General features: G+C 42.6%; 2 protein-coding genes across 7 annotated transcripts in view; one reads left to right on the plus strand and one right to left on the minus strand.

Annotated features, from left to right (window-relative positions):
* The window catches only part of OGFOD3 (2-oxoglutarate and iron dependent oxygenase domain containing 3), a 452,864-nt gene extending 431,043 nt beyond the window's left edge, over window positions 1–21,821 (plus strand). The window contains exons 14-16 of the transcript XR_008849651.1: window positions 178–385; window positions 2,051–2,213; window positions 21,688–21,821. The gene's annotated coding sequence lies outside the window, so the exon portion shown is untranslated. The remainder of the gene's footprint in view (window positions 1–177; window positions 386–2,050; window positions 2,214–21,687) is intronic.
* LOC130297721 (urotensin-2 receptor-like) overlaps window positions 1–23,084 on the minus strand; it is a 645,128-nt gene that overhangs the window by 89,554 nt on the left and 532,490 nt on the right. The gene's annotated exons all lie outside the window — the stretch shown is intronic.

The following is a 23,084-nucleotide window of genomic DNA, read 5'->3' on the forward strand; positions in this document are numbered from 1 at the left end:
TTAATAGCCAGACCCATGTAAACCACACCCACATAAGCCACACCCACATAAGCCACACCCATATAGACAACACCCATATAAACCACATGCACCCCACCCATATAAACCACACCCACTCTTTCCAATCCTTTATAGTAAATAAACAACACGCCTCTTACCCTTAGTTTTGTCTTCCAGGCTCCACAATGGATTCCTGACCAGGACCGGCCGAGTCCTCACAATTAATTTCCCCCCTGATGATTTTGTTTTCTCTTCTTTCATGATTCTTCATATTCTCTCTCCATGATTTCTCTTCCTTCTATATCTCACAATCAATAAAGCAGAATAGATCGGCACATCATGTCCTGTGTTCACTTGGCATAAACCTGGGACCCATATTTGCATGGTAAAGAGTTTTTCCAGAACTAAATAAACATGACTATTTTCTGATAGTGACAGCACCACTCCAGTCCACAGGTTGTGTGTGGTAGTGCAGCTCATCACTATTCACTCCAATGAAGCTGAGCTGCAGAACCAATCACGACCAATGGACAACCACTTTTTAGACCCAGATAGACTATTCACTACCAGATATCTGTAGCCCCCTCTAGTGTCCAAGGCAAGGGATGCAATAGAATTGGACAAGAGAAGCCTTTCATGTACCTACCCCACTGAAGGCAATTCTGGCATAACTGTATTTACCCTCTCAGCCATCCGCTTAGTATTTCAATAGCCCTAAAGGAGTCAGAAGAGTTACTTAAATTGCATAAGACAGCTGACTCAGCTTCATGGCCCCAAACAGGCTGAAGATGGCTGGGAAGCCATATTGTCTTATATGGGATATAATCCTTTATTATACTGCATAAAGTTAGTGAAAGAGACAAAAGAGACTATTGGCTTTTTGGGGTAGAGTCAAGATGGCCACTAGTACACAGATCTAGGTTTGTATAGGCTGCCATAAGTGTCAATAACATGAAATGTAGAGCTTCAAAACTGGAAGTATTAATGTAAGCTGACCACTAGTGGGGGCTCGAATATTTTATACCCTGTGTTATCCTCTAGAGCAGTGGTCTCCGAACAGCGGCCCTTCACATGTTGCAAAACAATTCCCAGCATCCCATATACACGTGAATGCTCAATTAACATCACGGATGTGTTGGGAGGTGTTATTAACGGTGGTAGCCATACTGTAGACCTCCAGATGCAGATGCTGCAAAACTACAAAGTCTAATACTTTTACCTTCCAAACTTGTCTGTGTTTCAGTAAAAATGTTAATCTGGTCGTGCATGGGTCAGAGAGGCGTGGTCTAGGGTCTTCTGTGCCCTTGGAGGTGCAACGCCCCTGGTGCCTGAAAGCCTGCCACCTATGTCCTTCTCTGAGCTGTTGTAACCGCAGCCTTTGTTCCCACTCTCTCCGCGCCTGTGCCGACAAGTTGGCAACACACACGGAGACAGCAACAGCTCACAGCAGGACTTGAGCAGTAAGCCAAGCCCTGTATGTCCATCAAACAGCATGGCGGACATGCATTCAGACCCCTAGGGCACAGACTTCCCTAGGCCATGCCTCTTTGACTCTTGTTTTTGTTAGGGTTAGACAAGTATGGAAGGTATAAAACTAAATCTTTTATTGGGATGTATGCTACAGTGCTGGGGGTTTATTTTTGCGGGTGACAGATTTGTTTACTGTAACTAATCCTGAGTGACCAGCAATGCTTGAGTATTATGTACAGTATAGACACCACCAGCGGTGGTCATAGCAGAACCAGTAGCCCAGTGTTTCTCAAGCGCGGTCCTCAAGTCCCCCCAAGGTCATGTTTTCTGGATTTCCTCAGTCTTTCACAGGTGATATAATTTTGGCCAGTGAATCAGGCATCACCACAGTTATATCACCTGTGAAAGACTATGGAAATCCAGAAAACATGACCTGTTGGGGGTGCTTGAGGACCGCGCCTGAGAAGCACTGCAGTAGCCAGACATTGTGATATCCCAATAAATTGGCTCAGATGACAAACTCATCTCTTCTACTAGAATAAGACTTAGTATATAGTGAAATATTGTTGTATACGTACAGGTTTTGCTGGTCCTTGACCCCCCCCTGATGGTATAAATTACCCACAACCTGAAGTTCGTCGTAAACCTATCGGGCCCTGGAGCATGTGAATTCCTCCCTTTTTGCCAACACCGGGTATTTTGGTTTAAATTTAAGATGTCATTTTCTTCCCTTATAAACACAGGTAAGATCTAAATATTTATTCACAATTATTATCTAATATGATTAATATAAAATGTTTAATATTAATGCAAGTAAAATATAAAGAGAATATAAAGGAGCAGCTTATAGGGCAGCATGGTGGGACAGGGGTCAGGACTGTAACCAGGGCCACATCTACTGTACATGGCTCCTACATGTTCTCTTTAGGTTCTTATAGGTTCTATAGTGTAATATCAGGAATAATTCTAGAGTCTGTCTTTATGTTACATTCTCCATTGTAATTATATTTATCAACTCTCCCGCAATGTCCAGGAAATGTAAAGATCTCCCAGAACATCAGGCAAATCTAAGGAGTCCTGTGTCCGCTCTAAAATACACTCACCTCTCCCTGCTCCTGCACTAGATCTGGTCTGGGGTCTCTTTAGTTAAGGGGGTCTTACTTGTGGTGTGTATGTATTTCAGGGTGTGGTGAAAGGGTTAAATGTATTATTTAGGATTTAAATTTACTTTCAATCTCTGATATTGATAAATGGATATTATTTAGGAAACTACATTATTTGTTCCCTGTATGATGATATTATTTGGGCACTACATTGTACAGTACACGAGGGGACGGCATCACTAGAATGTCCTCTACAGGGCAGCATCTAACCTTAGGCTGGTTCTGCCCATAGTCATGGAAGGACATTTTTCTACAAGGAATCAGCTTTGCTATAAGAGGTTGTTAATAACCACACCCACATAATCCACACCCACTATGTGACCCAATACGTTTTTCTACTTTTTATAGTAAATAATTAACTAACCTTTGAATAATGTTTATCATCCAGGCTCCACAATGGATTCCTGACCAGGACCGGCCGAGTCCTCACAATGAATTTCCCCCCTAATGATTTTGTTTCCTCTTCTTTTATGATTCTTCATATTCTCTCTCCATGATTTCTCTTCTTTTCATGTCTCACAACCAATAAAGTAGAATAGATCAGCACATCATGTCCTGTGTTCACTTGGTATAAACCCAAATGAAATGTGCATGTTTAAAAGGGTACTCTGGTGGAAGAATTTTTTTTTTAAATCAACTGGTGCCAGAAAGTTATACAAATTTGTAAATTACTTCTATATAAAAATCTTAACCCTTCCAGTACTTATCAGCTGCTGTATGAGGAAGTTGTGTAGTTCTTTCCAGTCTGACCACAGTGCTCTATGCTGACACCTCTGTCCATGTCAGGAGCAAATCCCCATAGCAAAAGGACAGTTCCCGACACGGACAGAGATGGCAGCAGCGAAGTAATTTACAAATCTGTATAACTTTCTGGTACCGGTTGATTTTCCTCCCGAGTACCCCCTAAACTATTGTTTTTTCTCTTTTTTTCTTTGGGGGAGGGGGGCATATTATTTGAGTTACACAGTGGTCCTCATTTACTTAGAAAATCGAGTTGTAAGTCTATCTTGCTTTCTTACCCGACTGCTTTTTTCCCCTGGTATTTATTATTATGTCGCATCCTGTTTGTCGCTCGTGGGTTTTGTTGGTTTTGGTTTCCAACTCCTCCACAAATCCAGGAGTTGGAAAAAATCCACAACAATTCAACAAATTCGGGTTGGAAACCTTTATAAATACGTGGGAAAGCTCAGAAATGTCGGGTTACGTCCCTTTTTCGGGTTTGGGAGAATCCACATCTGGTCCGTCGGGAAAAAATGTTGCATCAAGCACGTCGCAGACTGGCGCACGATGTCTGCGACATGTCGCAGACAAAGATGCGCCAAAAACCCGACAAATCAAGTAGGGTTTAGAATAGTACATGAGGGCCAATGTGTCAACCATTTATAAAGTTTTGATCATATGCAGATTTGAAGTTGAAAAACTAACAAGCCCGATTCATGCATCTGCAACCACTCATATTACAGTCATCCAAATGTGTCCGATTGACTAACATATATATTTTTGTGGTATTATTGTTTTAGCCATTTCCACCCTGATGAAGAGACAGCTGTCTCAACAACTTATAGAAGTGTCTAAGTATGGTGAGGCCTTTGCTCGAACCGGCAATTAAATAAGCCCCTAAACACATTTCTAACACTGCCTTACACCTCTAAACCCCTGTCTAACACTGTTAGGAATGTATTCAAGTGGTTTTAAAATGTTTTTAAGGCTCAGTTATCTGTTATCTAGTAACTATTCCAGCTCGCCCTTTTTTAGGCTTATTCACCGTAAAATAAAGCGGGATAAAATATCCCTGGTTGTCAATAGATGCCTGCCAGTGTTAATATGCACACAGAGGCATGGGAAGGCACGCAGGGGTGGTGGTTGTACTGCCTAATCAGTGGCATCTAGCAAATGAGGTTTAAAGGGGTACTCCGCTGCAAACATCTTATACTCTATCCAAAGGATAGGGGATAAGATGTTAGATCGCGGGGGTCCTGCTACTGGGGACGTCAGGAACGCGGAAGATGCAATGGAGGGACATCACGCCATGGCATAGAAGTGAATAGAGGGGGCATGGTGGCCGCATCGCCAGTCATCTGGTATGGAGTGGAGTTTGCTCTGTGCGCCGAATGACGGGATCTAACTTCTTATCCCTTAGATAGGGGATAAGATGTTTGCGGCGGAGTACCCCTTTAACCCCTTAAGGACCAAGGGCGTACCTGTACACCCTGAGTCCGCTCCCGTTCTATATAGCGGGTCAGGCCCGTGGCTAGTAGAGCGTGGCATTGATCGCGGTGCCACACGCTATTAACCCTTTAGACGCGGCGTTCAAAGTTGAACGCCGTGTCTAAAGTAAAAGTAAAACAATGCCGGTTAGCTCAGGGGGCTGTTCGGCATGGCCGCGGCATCCTGAACAGCTGTGACACAGCAGGAGGGTCCCTTACCTGCCAGTGTGTGCAGTGGTATAGCCCCTATGGGAGCTATAACAGTGCAAAAAAAATAACCTTTAACCTTTAAAAACATTTAACCCCTTCCCTAATAAAAGTTTGAATCACCCCCCTTTTCCCATAAAAAAAATAAAAACTGTGAAAAATAATAAACATATGAGGTATCGCCGCGTGCGGAAATGTCCGAATTATAAAAATATATAATTAATTAAGCCACATGGTCAATGGCGTACGCGCAAAAAAATTCAAAATTCCAAAATAGTGTATTTTTGGTCACTTTTTATATAATGAAAAAATTAATAAAAAGCGATCAAAAAGTCCGATCAATACAAAAATGGTACGGATAAAAACATCAGAACACGGCACAAAGAATAATACCGCCCCATACGCGGAAAAATAAAAAAGTTATAGGGGTCAGAAGATGACATGTAGTTATGATTTTTTTCAGAAGTATGACAAAATCAAACCTATATAAGTAGGGTCTCATTTTAATCATATGGAACTACAGAATAAAGATAAGGTGTCATTTTTACCGAAATTTGCACTGCATAGAAACAGAAGCCCCCAAAATTTACTAAATGTTTTTTTCTCTTAAATTTTGTCGCACAATGATTTTTTTTTCCATTTCGCTGTCGATTTTTGGGTAAAATGACTGATGTCATTGCAAAGTAGAATTGGCGGCGCAAAAAATAAGCCATAATATGGAATTTTAGGTGCAAAATTGAAAGAGTTATGATTTTTTAAAGGTAAGAAGGAAAAAATTAAAGTGCAAAAACGAAAAAAAAAAAACCCGGTCCTTAAGGGGTTAAATTTCTCAATGATCCATGCCTGATTCATTTTAGTAAAAATCAGTTTTTCCACGCTGCTGATGGACAATCTTGTCCGCTTCATGGTGACCACACCACCTGCTGCACTGAACACTCTCCCTGAAGCCACACTAGAGGGTGGACAAGACACAACACTCATGGCAAACTGGGCAAGTTCTGGCCTATGGTCTTATCTGGTGAGCCAGAAGTCCATGGGGTGTGGCTGGAAGTAGCAGGTTTGCCAAAAAGTCAATTTCATTTTGGCCAGCAGCCCTGGCTGGCCGCAGGGTGGTTGCAAATGCAACCACAGTCAATAGAGGTAGTGTAGCGGAGAGCGGAAACAGGACCCTGTTCAGCAGGTTACCAAAAAAATCAATGTGAACATGGCCAGCAGTCCTGGCCGCAGGGTGTTTGCAAAAGCAAATGCAATAAATTTGAATTGGATAACTGACGGGATCGGGGAGGAGGATGGCACGGTACAAATAAGGCAAATCCCGAAAATGTGCTGCCTATGGAAGAGGTTTAGCTGTTAAGAGTAGAGTTGAGCAAACTTTAGAAAATTTCTGTTTTAATCCCAACATGCCAAAAATGATCCCTTTTTGGAAGTTACAAGAAGTTCTTAGTCCAGCACAGGGGTAGGCAACCTTTTGGTAGTGCTGTGCCCAAATTTTTTTCGGTGTCGGCAATATGGGTGTGGCTTGCGGTGGGTGGGGTTTGTGGGGTCTGTGGCTTGTCACAGGGTGTTTTTTTTTTTTCAGAATTGTCGCTATATATTGTTCTCGCTGTGCTGTGACTTTAACTCAGACCTGTATAATACAGACCCACGAATCACCACCCACCATAATACAGACCCCAGAATCACCACCCACCATAATACAGACCCCAGAATCACCACCCACCATAATACAGACCCCAGAATCACCACCCACCATAATACAGACCCCAGAATCACCACCCACCATAATACAGACCCCAGAATCACCACCCACCATAATACAGACCCCAGAATCACCACCCACCATAATACAGACCCCAGAATCACCACCCACCATAATACAGACCCCAGAATCACCACCCACCATAATACAGACCACAGAATCACCACCCACCATAATACAGACCCCAGAATCACCACCCACCATAATACAGACCCCAGAATCACCACCCACCATAATACAGACCCCAGAATCAGCTCCCACCATAATACAGACCCCAGAATCACCACCCACCATAATACAGACCCCAGAATCACCACCCACCATAATACAGACCCCAGAATCACCACCCACCATAATACAGACCCCAGAATCACCACCCACCATAATACAGACCCCAGAATCACCACCCACCATAATACAGACCCCAGAATCACCACCCACCATAATACAGACCCCAGAATCACCACCCACCATAATACAGACCCCAGAATCACCACCCACCATAATACAGACCCCAGAATCACCACCCACCATAATACAGACCCCAGAATCACCACCCACCATAATACAGACCCCAGAATCACCACCCACCATAATGCAGACCCCAGAATCAGACTCCACCATAATACAGACTCCAGAATCACCACCCACCATAATACAGACCCCAGAATCACCACCCACCATAATACAGACCCCAGAATCAGCTCCCACCATAATACAGACCCCAGAATCACCACCCACCATAATACAGACCCCAGAATCACCACCCACCATAATACAGACCCCAGAATCACCACCCACCATAATACAGACCCCAGAATCACCACCCACCATAATACAGACCCCAGAATCACCACCCACCATAATACAGACCCCAGAATCACCACCCACCATAATACAGACCCCAGAATCACCACCCACCATAATACAGACCCCAGAATCACCACCCACCATAATACAGACCCCAGAATCAGACCCCACTATAATACAGACCCCAGAATCAGACCCCACCATAATACAGACCCCAGAATCACCACCCACCATAATACAGACCCCAGAATCACCACCCACCATAATACAGACCCCAGAATCACCACCCACCATAATACAGACCCCAGAATCACCACCCACCATAATACAGACCCCAGAATCACCACCCACCATAATACAGACCCCAGAATCACCACCCACCATAATACAGACCCCAGAATCAGCTCCCACCATAATACAGACCCCAGAATCACCACCCACCATAATACAGACCCCAGAATCACCACCCACCATAATACAGACCCCAGAATCACCACCCACCATAATACAGACCCCAGAATCACCACCCACCATAATACAGACCCCAGAATCACCACCCACCATAATACAGACCCCAGAATCACCACCCACCATAATACAGACCCCAGAATCACCACCCACCATAATACAGACCCCAGAATCACTACCCACCATAATACAGACCCCAGAATCAGCTCCCACCATAATACAGACCCCAGAATCACCACCCACCATAATACAGACCTCACAATCAGACCCCACCATAATACAGCCCCCCCCCCATAATACAGACCCCAGGATCAGACCCTAGTCGTGTTGCGCAATAATATCATACAGTTACATTAACTGACTCACAATTCACTTCTTTCTATTCTCCTTCTAGCTCAGACCACCATGATGACTTCTTGCAGCGAAAACCCATCACTGCAGCATCTGCAGGAGAAACATCTTAGTTTCTGCATTTCTCCAGTGCACTCCCCATGAGTGCAGAATTCGGTGGAGTTTATTCCATTCCAAACAGTGTTACAGAGCAGGCTACGTTTCAGCGACCTGTCTTAGCCTTTGTCAAGCATGAGAGGCAACGAAACGTAGCCTGCTCTGTAACGCTGTTTGGAATGGAATAAACTCCACTGAATTCTGCACTTTATACTTTGTTTTTTTGCGATTTCCTTGGATATAGGTATGTAGGTAGTCAAGTAGGTAGGTAGGTAGCTATGCAAGTAGGTAAGTAGATATGGAGGTAAGTTCATAGATAGGGAACTAAGTAGGTAGCCAGGTAGGTAAGTAGGTAACTATGTATGTAGGTAGGTAGCTGGGTAGCTAGATAGGTAGGTAAGTAGCAAATAGGTAGCTAGGTAATTTGATTGCTATGTAGGTGGGTAGGTAGCCAGGATAGTAATAAGGTAGGTAGCCAAATAGTGAAGTAGCCAGGCAGCTAATTAGGTAGGTTGCCAGGTAGGGAAATAGTCAGGCAGGTAAGTAACTAGGTAGGTTGCCAGGTAGGGAAATAGCAAGGCAGGTAACTAGGTAGGTTGCCAGGTAGGGAAATATTCAGGCAGGTAACTAGGTAGGTTGCCAGGTAGGGAAATATTCAGGCAGGTAACTAGGTAGGTTGCCAAGTAGGGAAGCAGGTAATTGGGTAGGTAGCTAGGTAGGGAAGTAGCCTGTGCTCCTCCATATCATCACCCCCTCCCTCTCACCTGCACCACCCGGTGTATTATCCTGGTGTATCTATAACCCGGTGTATTATCCCGGTGTATCTATAACCCAGTGTATTATCCCGGTGTATCTATAACCCAGTGTATTATCCCGGTGTATCTATAACCCGGTGTATTATCCCGGTGTATCTATAACCCGGTGTATTATCCCGGTGTATCTATAACCCGGTGTATTATCCCGGTGTATCTATAACCCGGTGTATCTATAACCCCGTGTATTATCCCGGTATATCTATAACCCCGTGTATTATCCCGGTGTATCTATAACCCAGTGTATTATCCCAGTGTATCTATAACCCCGTGTATTATTCCGATCTATCTATAACCCCGTGTATTATCCCGGTGTATCTATAACCCAGTGTATTATCCCCGTGTATCTATAACCCGGTGTATTATCCCGGTGTATCTATAACCCAGTGTATTATCCCGGTGTATCTATAACCCGGTGTATTATCCCGGTGTATCTATAACCCAGTGTATTATCCCGGTGTATCTATAACCCGGTGTATTATCCCGGTGTATCTATAACCCGGTGTATTATCCCGGTGTATCTATAACCCGGTGTATTATCCCGGTGTATCTATAACCCCGTGTATTATCCCGGTGTATCTATAACCCCGTGTATTATCCTGGTGTATCTATAACCCCGTGTATTATTCCGGTGTATCTATAACCCCGTGTATTATCCCGGTGTATCTATAACCCAGTGTATTATCCCGGTGTATCTATAACCCCGTGTATTATTCCGGTGTATCTATAACCCCGTGTATTATTCCGGTGTATCTATAACCCCGTGTATTATCCCGGTGTATCTATAACCCCGTGTATTATCCCAGTGTATTATCCCGGTGTATTATCTCGGTGTATCTATAACCCCGTGTATTATCCCAGTGTATTATCCCGGTGTATTATCCCGTTGTATCTATAACCCGGTGTATTATCCCGGTGTATCTATAACCCCGTGTATTATCCCGGTGTATCTATAACCCCGTGTATTATTCCGGTGTATCTATATCCTGGTGTATCTATAACCCGGTGTATTATTCCGGTGTATCTATAACCCCGTGTATTATCCCGGTGTATCTATAACCCAGTGTATTATCCCGGTGTATCTATAACCCAGTGTATTATCCCGGTGTATCTATAACCCAGTGTATTATCCCGGTGTATCTATAACCCCGTGTATTATCCCGGTGTATCTATAACCCAGTGTATTATCCCGGTGTATCTATAACCCAGTGTATTATCCCGGTGTATCTATAACCCAGTGTATTATCCCGGTGTATCTATAACCCAGTGTATTATCCCGGTGTATCTATAACCCGGTGTATTATCCCGGTGTATCTATAACCCGGTGTATCTATAACCCGGTGTATTATCCCGGTGTATCTATAACCCGGTGTATTATCCCGGTGTATCTATAACCCCGTGTATTATCCCGGTGTATCTATAACCCCGTGTATTATCCCGGTGTATCTATAACCCTGTGTATTATCTCGGTGTATCTATAACCCGGTGTATTATCCCGGTGTATCTATAACACCATGTATTATCCCGGTGTATCTATAACCTGGTGTATCTATAACCCTGTGTATTATCCCGGTGTATCTATAACCCTGTGTATTATCCCGGTGTATCTATAACCCGGTGTATTATCCCGGTGTATCTATAACCCGGTGTATTATCCCGGTGTAGCTATAACCCGGTGTATTATCCCGGTGTATCTATAACCCGATGTATTATCCCGGTGTATCTATAACCCCGTGTATTATCCTGGTGTATCTATATCCTGGTGTATCTATAACCCGGTGTATTATCCCGGTGTATCTATAACCCGGTGTATTATCCCGGTGTATCTATAACCCCGTGTATTATGCCGGTGTATCTATATCCTGGTGTATCTATAACCCGGTGTATTATCCCGGTGTATCTATAACCCTGTGTATTATCTCGGTGTATCTATAACCCGGTGTATTATCCCGGTGTATCTATAACCCCGTGTATTATCCCGGTGTATCTATAACCCGGTGTATTATCCTGGTGAATCTATAACCCTGTGTATTATCCGGGGTATCTATAACCCGGTGTATTATCCCGGTGTATCTATAACCCTGTGTATTATCCCGGTGTATCTATAACCCGGTGTATCTATAACTCAGTGTATTATGCCGGTGTATCTATAACCCGGTGTATTATCCCGGTGTATCCATAACCCGGTGTATTATCCCAATGTATTTATAACCCAGTGTATCTATAACCCGGTGTATTATCCCGGTGTATCTATAACCAGGTGTATCTATAAGCCCGTGTATTATCCCGGTGTATCTATAACCCGGTGTATTATCCCAGTGTATCTATAACCCGGTGTATTATCCAGGTGTATCTATAACCCGGTGTATTATCCTGGTGTATCTATAACCCGGTGTATTATCCCGGTGTATCTATAACCCGGTGTATTATCCCAGTGTATCTATAACCCGGTGTATTATCCTGGTGTATCTATAACCCGGTGTATTATCCCGGTGTATCTATAACCCGGTGTATTATCCAGGTGTATCTATAACCCGGTGTATTATCCCGGTGTATCTATAACCCGGTGTATTATCCAGGTGTATCTATAACCCGGTGTATTATCCCGGTGTATCTATAACCCGGTGTATTATCCTGGTGTATCTATAACCCTGTGTATTATCCGGGGTATCTATAACCCGGTGTATTATCCCGGTGTATCTATAACCCTGTGTATTATCCCGGTGTATCTATAACCCGGTGTATCTATAACTCAGTGTATTATGCCGGTGTATCTATAACCCGGTGTATTATCCCGGTGTATCCATAACCCGGTGTATTATCCCAATGTATTTATAACCCAGTGTATCTATAACCCGGTGTATTATCCTGGTGTATCTATAACCCGGTGTATTATCCCGGTGTATCTATAACCCGGTGTATTATCCCAGTGTATCTATAACCCGGTGTATTATCCAGGTGTATCTATAACCCGGTGTATTATCCTGGTGTATCTATAACCCGGTGTATTATCCCGGTGTATCTATAACCCGGTGTATTATCCCGGTGTATCTATAACCCGGTGTATTATCCCGGTGTATCTATAACCCGGTGTATTATCCTGGTGTATCTATAACCCGGTGTATTATCCTGGTGTATCTATAACCCGGTGTATTATCCCGGTGTATCTATAACCCAGTGTATTATCCCGGTGTATCTATGACCCCGTTTATTATCCCGGTGTATCTATAACCCAGTGTATTATCCCGGTGTATCTATAACCCAGTGTATTATCCCGGTGTATCTATAACCCAGTGTATTATCCCGGTGTATCTATAACCCTGTGTATTATCCCGGTGTATCTATAACCCTGTGTATTATCCCGGTGTATCTATAACCCTGTGTATTATCCCGGTGTATCTATAACCCGGTGTATTATCCCGGTGTATCTATAACCCGGTGTATTATCCCGGTGTATCTATAACCCGGTGTATTATCCCGGTGTATCTATAACCCGATGTATTATCCCGGTGTATCTATAACCCCGTGTATTATCCTGGTGTATCTATAACCCCGTGTATTATCCTGGTGTATCTATAACCCCGTGTATTATCCCGGTGTATTATCCAGGTGTATCTATAACCCGGTGTATTATCCTGGTGTATCTATAACCCGGTGTATTATCCCGGTGTATCTATAACCCCGTGTATTATCCCGGTGTATCTATAACCCGGTGTATTATCCCAGTGTATCTATAACCCGGTGTATTATCCCGGTGTATCTATAACCCGGTGTATTATCCAGGTGTATCTATAACCCGGTGTATTATCCCGGTGTATCTATAACCCGGTGTATTATCCTGGTGTATCTATAACCCTGTGTATTATCCGGGGTATCTATAACCCGGTGTATTATCCCGGTGTATCTATAACCCTGTGTATTATCCCGGTGTATCTATAACCCGGTGTATCTATAACTCAGTGTATTATGCCGGTGTATCCATAACCCGGTGTATTATCCCGATGTATTTATAACCCAGTGTATCTATAACCCGGTGTATTATCCCGGTGTATCTATAACCAGGTGTATCTATAAGCCCGTGTATTATCCCGGTGTATCTATAACCCGGTGTATTATCCCAGTGTATCTATAACCCGGTGTATTATCCAGGTGTATCTATAACCCGGTGTATTATCCTGGTGTATCTATAACCCGGTGTATTATCCCGGTGTATCTATAACCCGGTGTATTATCCCAGTGTATCTATAACCCGGTGTATTATCCAGGTGTATCTATAACCCGGTGTATTATCCCGGTGTATCTATAACCCGGTGTATTATCCTGGTGTATCTATAACCCGGTGTATTATCCAGGTGTATCTATAACCCGGTGTATTATCCTGGTGTATCTATAACCCGGTGTATTATCCAGGTGTATCTATAACCCGGTGTATTATCCTGGTGTATCTATAATCCGGTGTATTATCCCGGTGTATCTATAACCCGGTGTATTATCCTGGTGTATCTATAACCCAGTGTATTATCCCGGTGTATCTATAACCCCGTGTATTATCCCGTTGTATCTATATCCCGGTGTATCTATAACCCGGTGTATTATCCTGGTGTATCTATAACCCGGTGTATTATCCCGGTGTATCTATAACCCGGTGTATTATCCCGGTGTATCTATAACCCGATGTATTATCCAGGTGTATCTATAACCCGGTGTACTATCCTGGTGTATCTATAACCCGGTGTATCTATAACCCGGTGTATTATCCTGGTGTATCTATAACCCAGTGTATTATCCCGGTGTATCTATAACCCCGTGTATTATCCCGTTGTATCTATATCCCGGTGTATCTATAACCCGGTGTATTATCCTGGTGTATCTATAACCCGGTGTATTATCCCAGTGTATCTATAACCCGGTGTATTATCCTGGTGTATCTATAACCCGGTGTATTATCCTGGTGTATCTATAACCCGGTGTATTATCCTGGTGTATCTATAACCCGGTGTATTATCCCGGTGTATCTATAACCCGGTGTATTATCCTGGTGTATCTATAACCCAGTGTATTATCCCGGTGTATCTATAACCCCGTGTATTATCCCGTTGTATCTATATCCCGGTGTATCTATAACCCGGTGTATTATCCTGGTGTATCTATAACCCGGTGTATTATCCCGGTGTATCTATAACCCCATGTATTATTCCGGTGCATCTATATCCTGGTGTATCTATAACCTGGTGTATTATCCCGTTGTATCTATAACCCGGTGTATTATCCCGGTGTATCTATAACCCGGTGTATTATCCCAGTGTATCTATAACCCGGTGTATTATCCTGGTGTATCTATAACCCGGTGTATTATCCTGGTGTATCTATAACCCGGTGTATTATCCTGGTGTATCTATAACCCGGTGTATTATCCCGGTGTATCTATAACCCGGTGTATTATCCTGGTGTATCTATAACCCGGTGTATTATCCCGGTGTATCTATAACCCGGTGTATTATCCTGGTGTATCTATGACCCGGTGTATTATCCCGGTGTATCTATAACCCGGTGTATTATCCTGGTGTATCTATAACCCCGTGTATTATCCCGGTGTATCTATAACCCGATGTATTATCCCGGTGTATCTATAACCCCGTGTATTATCCTGGTGTATCTATAACCCCGTGTATTATCCCGGTGTATCTATATCCTGGTGTATCTATAACCCGGTGTATTATCCCGGTGTATCTATAACCCTGTGTATTATCTCGGTGTATCTATAACCCGGTGTATTATCCCGGTGTATCTATAACCCCGTGTATTATCCCGGTGTATCTATAACCCGGTGTATCTATAACTCAGTGTATTATGCCGGTGTATCTATAACCCGGTGTATTATCCCGGTGTATCCATAACCCGGTGTATTATCCCAATGTATTTATAACCCAGTGTATCTATAACCCGGTGTATTATCCCGGTGTATCTATAACCAGGTGTATCTATAAGCCCGTGTATTATCCCGGTGTATCTATAACCCGGTGTATTATCCCAGTGTATCTATAACCCGGTGTATTATCCAGGTTTATCTATAACCCGGTGTATTATCCAGGTTTATCTATAACCCGGTGTATTATCCTGGTGTATCTATAACCCGGTGTATTATCCCGGTGTATCTATAACCCGGTGTATTATCCCAGTGTATCTATAACCCGGTGTATTATCCTGGTGTATCTATAACCCGGTGTATTATCCCGGTGTATCTATAACCCGGTGTATTATCCAGGTGTATCTATAACCCGGTGTATTATCCCGGTGTATCTATAACCCGGTGTATTATCCTGGTGTATCTATAACCCTGTGTATTATCCGGGGTATCTATAACCCGGTGTATTATCCCGGTGTATCTATAACCCTGTGTATTATCCGGTGTATCTATAACCCTGTGTATTATCCCGGTGTATCTATAACCCGGTGTATCTATAACCCGGTGTATCTATAACTCAGTGTATTATGCCGGTGTATCTATAACCCGGTGTATTATCCCGGTGTATCCATAACCCGGTGTATTATCCCAATGTGTTTATAACCCAGTGTATCTATAACCCGGTGTATTATCCCGGTGTATCTGTAACCAGGTGTATCTATAACCCGGTGTATTATCCCGGTGTATCTATAACCCGGTGTATTATCCCAGTGTATCTATAACCCGGTGTATTATCCAGGTGTATCTATAACCCGGTGTATTATCCTGGTGTATCTATAACCCGGTGTATTATCCCGGTGTATCTATAACCCGGTGTATTATCCCAGTGTATCTATAACCCGGTGTATTATCCAGGTGTATCTATAACCCGGTGTATTATCCTGGTGTATCTATAACCCGGTGTATTATCCCGGTGTATCTATAACCCGGTGTATTATCCCGGTGTATCTATAACCCAGTGTATTATCCCGGTGTATCTATAACCCCGTGTATTATTCCGGTGTATCTATATCCTGGTGTATCTATAACCTGGTGTATTATCCCGTTGTATCTATAACCCGGTGTATTATCCCGGTGTATCTATAACCCGGTGTATTATCCTGGTGTATCTATAACCCGGTGTATTATCCCGGTGTATCTATAACCCGGTGTATTATCCTGGTGTATCTATAACCCAGTGTAATATCCCGGTGTATCTATGACCCCGTTTATTATCCCGGTGTATCTATAACCCAGTGTATTATCCCGGTGTATCTATAACCCTGTGTATTATCCCGGTGTATCTATAACCCTGTGTATTATCCCGGTGTATCTATAACCCGGTGTATTATCCCGGTGTATCTATAACCCGGTGTATTATTCCGGTGTATCTATAACCCGGTGTATTATCCCGGTGTATCTATAACCCCGTGTATTATCCTGGTGTATCTATAACCCCGTGTATTATCCTGGTGTATCTATAACCCCGTGTATTATCCCGGTGTATTATCCAGGTGTATCTATAACCCGATGTATTATCCCGGTGTATCTATAACCCCGTGTATTATCCTGGTGTATCTATAACCCCGTGTATTATCCTGGTGTATCTATAACCCCGTGTATTATCCCGGTGTATTATCCAGGTGTATCTATAACCCGGTGTATTATCCTGGTGTATCTATAACCCGGTGTATTATCCCGGTGTATCTATAACCCCGTGTATTATCCCGGTGTATCTATAACCCGGTGTATTATCCCAGTGTATCTATAACCCGGTGTATTATCCCGGTGTATCTATAACCCGGTGTATTATCCAGGTGTATCTATAACCCGGTGTATTATCCCGGTGTATCTATAACCCGGTGTATTATCCTAGTGTATCTATAACCCTGTGTATTATCCGGGGTATCTATAACCCGGTGTATTATCCCGGTGTATCTATAACCCTGTGTATTATCCCGGTGAATCCATAACCCGGTGTATCTATAACTCAGTGTATTATGCCGGTGTATCCATAACCCGGTGTATTATCCCGATGTATTTATAACCCAGTGTATCTATAACCCGGTGTATTATCCCGGTGTATCTATAACCAGGTGTATCTATAAGCCCGTGTATTATCCCGGTGTATCTATAACCCGGTGTATTATCCCAGTGTATCTATAACCCGGTGTATTATCCAGGTGTATCTATAACCCGGTGTATTATCCCGGTGTATCTATAACCCAGTGTATTATCCTGGTGTATCTATAACCCGGTGTATTATCCAGGTGTATCTATAACCCGGTGTATTATCCTGGTGTATCTATAACCCGTTGTATTATCCAGGTGTATCTATAACCCGGTGTATTATCCTGGTGTATCTATAACCCGGTGTATTATCCCGGTGTATCTATAACCCGGTGTATTATCCTGGTGTATCTATAACCCAGTGTATTATCCCGGTGTATCTATAACCCCGTGTATTATCCCGTTGTATCTATATCCCGGTGTATCTATAACCCGGTGTATTATCCTGGTGTATCTATAACCCGGTGTATTATCCCGGTGTATCTATAACCCGGTGTATTATCCTGGTGTATCTATAACCCAGTGTATTATCCCGGTGTATCTATAACCCCATGTATTATTCCGGTGTATCTATATTCTGGTGTATCTATAACCTGGTGTATTATCCCGTTGTATCTATAACCCGGTGTATTATCCCGGTGTATCTATAACCCGGTGTATTATCCCAGTGTATCTATAACCCGGTGTATTATCCAGGTGTATCTATAACCCGGTGTATTATCCCGGTGTATCTATAACCCGGTGTATTATCCAGGTGTATCTATAACCCGGTGTATTATCCCGGTGTATCTATAACCCAGTGTATTATCCAGGTGTATCTATAACCCGGTGTATTATCCCGGTGTATCTATAACCCGGTGTATTATCCTGGTGTATCTATAACCCAGTGTATTATCCCGGTGTATCTATAACCCGGTGTATTATCCCGGTGTATCTATAACCCGGTGTATTATCCCGGTGTATCTATAACCCGGTGTATTATCCCGGTGTATCTATAACCCGGTGTATTATCCCGGTGTATCTATAACCCGGTGTATTATCCTGGTGTATCTATAACCCAGTGTATTATCCCGGTGTATCTATAACCCGGTGTATTATCCCGGTGTATCTATAACCCCGTGTATTATCCCGGTGTATCTATAACCCGGTGTATTATCCCAGTGTATCTATAACCCGGTGTATTATCCCGGTGTATCTATAACCCGGTGTATTATCCAGGTGTATCTATAACCCGGTGTATTATCCCGGTGTATCTATAACCCGGTGTATTATCCTAGTGTATCTATAACCCTGTGTATTATCCGGGGTATCTATAACCCGGTGTATTATCCCGGTGTATCTATAACCCTGTGTATTATCCCGGTGAATCCATAACCCGGTGTATCTATAACTCAGTGTATTATGCCGGTGTATCCATAACCCGGTGTATTATCCCGATGTATTTATAACCCAGTGTATCTATAACCCGGTGTATTATCCCGGTGTATCTATAACCAGGTGTATCTATAAGCCCGTGTATTATCCCGGTGTATCTATAACCCGGTGTATTATCCCAGTGTATCTATAACCCGGTGTATTATCCAGGTGTATCTATAACCCGGTGTATTATCCCGGTGTATCTATAACCCGGTGTATTATCCAGGTGTATCTATAACCCGGTGTATTATCCTGGTGTATCTATAACCCGTTGTATTATCCAGGTGTATCTATAACCCGGTGTATTATCCTGGTGTATCTATAACCCGGTGTATTATCCTGGTGTATCTATAACCCCGTGTATTATCCCGTTGTATCTATATCCCGGTGTATCTATAACCCGGTGTATTATCCTGGTGTATCTATAACCCGGTGTATTATCCCGGTGTATCTATAACCCGGTGTATTATCCTGGTGTATCTATAACCCGGTGTATTATCCCGGTGTATCTATGACCCGGTGTATTATCCTGGTGTATCTATAACCCAGTGTATTATCCCGGTGTATCTATGACCCCGTTTATTATCCCGGTGTATCTATAACCCGCTGTATTATCCCGGTGTATCTATAACCCGGTGTATTATCCTGGTGTATCTATAACCCGGTGTATTATCCCGGTGTATCTATAACCCGGTGTATTATCCTGGTGTATCTATAACCCGGTGTATTATCCCGGTGTATCTATAACCCGGTGTATTATCCTGGTGTATCTATAACCCGGTGTATTATCCCGGTGTATCTATAACCCGGTGTATTATCCTGGTGTATCTATAACCCAGTGTATTATCCCGGTGTATCTATGACCCCGTTTATTATCCCGGTGTATCTATAACCCAGTGTATTATCCCGGTGTATCTATAACCCCGTGTATTATCCCGGTGTACTGGGTCAGACTGCTCGTGAACTGGGTGATCACAAGTGGTCCATAAACATTGCATTGTTTTTAAAAGGTACATGGAAAAGATTTTAAGTATCCCAGAGATAATCTGACTGGTGGCAGAAGCATCTGACACTTTGGTACATGTGCTCCTTGATGTTCTATATTTGCGTTAAAAATGTCGGCAATGCGCAAAGTTTGACAGTGTAAACAAACCTTGCGCAGATAGACAACATCTCAAAATGTTCCACAAAAAAAGTCGCACAAAAAACCCGCAATGAGTGACACTGCGCAAAATTATGCGTCAAAAAATAAACATCAAAAAGAGATAAAATCATTGATAAATCTCCCCCAATATGACTAAACATTTAGAAAGGAAACCTGCAAAGAAAAAGGAAATGAAATGATTAGAGGGTAAACACCTAGTTTTTAAAGGAAAAGACGTGAGCCATTTCATTACTATATTACTAATAAAACAAAGATGTTTTTTGAATTGTTTGGGATCCACAACGTGACAGAATACTGCAGTGATTCTCTAAGAAGCCATGTGAACGCTCTTAAGGTGGTCAATGATACCGCAGAAAGAGGAATTGCTCTGATAAAAAAAAGTTTAACAAATCAGTCAGGGACGAACAACAAAAACAATTCTTGTAGAGGGTAGACGAGCATCACAGAAAAGACGTCACCAAGCGAACAAAAGAAGGGATTACTATATATATATATATATATATTAATATATCACAAGTGCTGGAGGATACTGTGGATTGGGGACTCTGCTGCACCACTCCAGTACACTTCCCTGTGTAACGTACTAGTAATTACAAAAGTAGAAAATGAAAATAAGTAGGAGTGAAAATAGATATGAAGTGACAAGCAAAAGGTAGCTGGATGGTAGGTGTGTTGACCTACCTTGTCAATAAAGTGTATTGGTGGTTCACAATGGTATTGATATGTAGGCTGTACCCTGAAATAATAATAAAATAACAACTTTAAATGAATAATAACCTAATTAAGGCATCCCAAGTATAAAGTAACAATAAGAATGGTTGTGCTCTATCACATGTATAATACCTGGAAAAGTAGGATATAAAAATGGTACAATTCTTTGCTGGTCCGTTATGTGGTACCGCACCACACACATGGTGGATCAGTCCGTCCATGGTTTGGTGGGCAAATTTTTGGGGTGCTCCAGCGCTGCAACTAGTGGTACAAAGTGCTCCTTAAAACATTACTGTTGAGAAATAGCGACATCTAACATACTGTTACTGATGGTGGTGGGTACCTGTTGTCCTCTGGTGGGGAAGTGCTCCAGTGGGGTTATCGATCTTCTGGCAGGGCAGGGGGAGAGCGCTCCGGCCGGTAGTGCCTAAACCAAACTGCGTCCACGCTGCAAGTGGCTCGATGGAGTGAGCGGTAGATAGTGACGTCACTATGGAGACACGTAGGGTCCACAAAGTTCATCACCGCGTTTCGGAAATACTACGGACTTCCTTCGTCGGGATCCACCAATACACTTTATTGACAAGGTAGGTCAACACACCTACCATCCAGCTACCGTTTGCTTGTCACTTCAAAAGAAGGGGTTACATTGTTCAAAGTTGATTAATATAACAAGTTTTGCACTACTACCTATTAATCTTAGTGTCTAGTTTTAATATTTTAAGTTTGTGATTTCTAGTTTTCCCAATAAAAGTAATTAACATAAAAAAATCATATTTTGCTTACTTGTACAAAACTGATCAAAGTGTGCAACCTCTAAATATTATCCAATCTTCTTGAAATGTGGCATATATATCCTTTACATCACTGAGACTCGGGGCGTAAGCAAAGTCTGCCAAAATTTTAAAAATGTTTTGCCTTACAAAATGAAACACCTATATACATATACATATATATATATATATATATACATATATATATATAATGGTAGATTAGTCTTTAATAATCGTCCATTTCATTCTTATTCATTCGGCAAAGATCTCCGAGAAGTATTTGTGGAGCCTGTAGGTTCTACATAGTGACGTCATTCATAAAACCGGCACTAAAACAAACACCGTATGAGGAATATTGTCCCAAGATATTACAATGATGATATACAGCAAACAACATGAAGGTCTGTGCTCATGATCTTGGTGTCTTTGATTCTTTGCCACGTCACACCCCTCCGGCCGGATCCCGGCGCTATATACATATATAACGCTGAGAGTTAAGATTATTTGGGCAGAGGCTTGAATCCAGTCATCTCCACCATGAAGACTTTCACCGTTCTCCTCCTTGTGGTCTTCTCCAGCTTCTTTGGTAAGTGTGTACATTCTCTATTACATTACCGGTCACCCAGCTTTCCCAGGTGCCAGAATGATTTAGTCTCTTACTTCCATATAGCTGGAATATGAGAAAGCTGGATTACTACTTCAGGGGAAAAGTCATAAAATGCACATTAGTTGCAACCCAGCTTTCTTAGACACAGAAAGGACTGTAAACTGCAGGATCCAGAATGTATCATGACCTTTTACTCTCTATTTTCTATTGTGCAGTTGCTGCTCTTGGAATCTGTGATGGTAAGCCCATACATGTGGGTGCAAAACCCAATAACCCTAGATGCCCTGGAAACTCCATTATCTTTATAAATCCCATCACCCGTTTCCCAGTAAGTGTTTCCATACTGTGCACCCCTCTTCTGTTATTACACATCAAGGCAGGGTGGACTTATAACAATAACTGAGGTCAGCGGGAGCTGTACACATAATTATGTGGTGGCAGCATGCAGCCTTAAAGGGGCATTCCATGAAAATACTTTTTTTTTCTTCATATCAGCTGGCTCCAGAAAGTTAAACAGATTTGTACATGACTTCTATTAAAAAATATCCTACCAGTACTTATTAGCTGCTGAAGTTGAGTTGTTATTTTATGTCTGACCACAGTGCTCTCTGCTGACACCTCTGTCTGTCTCAGAAACTGTCCAGAGCAGGAGAGGTTTGCTATGGGGATTTGCTCCTACTTTGGACAGTTCCTGAGACAGACAGCGGTGTCAGTAGAGAGCAATGTGATCAGACACACACAAAAAAAAACTCAACTTCAGCAGCTGATAAGTAACTTTTAAAGAAGTAACTTACAAATCTGTTTAACTTTCTGGATCCAGTTCAAATGAAAAAAATGTTTTCACATGAGTACCCCTTTAATCTCTTTATGCAGCTCTGCAGATCTGTAAAGGGTAGTGGGAAAATGGAGCCCTGACCCTATAAAGATTGGTCTGGTCACTCTATTCTACATTCATGACTAATAAGGGAAGAAGTGACCCTAGTATAAAGCTGTGGCCCTGCTCTCCTTTCTATCCTGGGATGGGGAAGGAAATCTAGAGAAAGGAAGGAAGGCGC

Source organism: Hyla sarda, chromosome 13, assembly GCF_029499605.1.
Source record: "Hyla sarda isolate aHylSar1 chromosome 13, aHylSar1.hap1, whole genome shotgun sequence".
Taxonomy (NCBI): Eukaryota; Metazoa; Chordata; class Amphibia; order Anura; family Hylidae; genus Hyla; species Hyla sarda.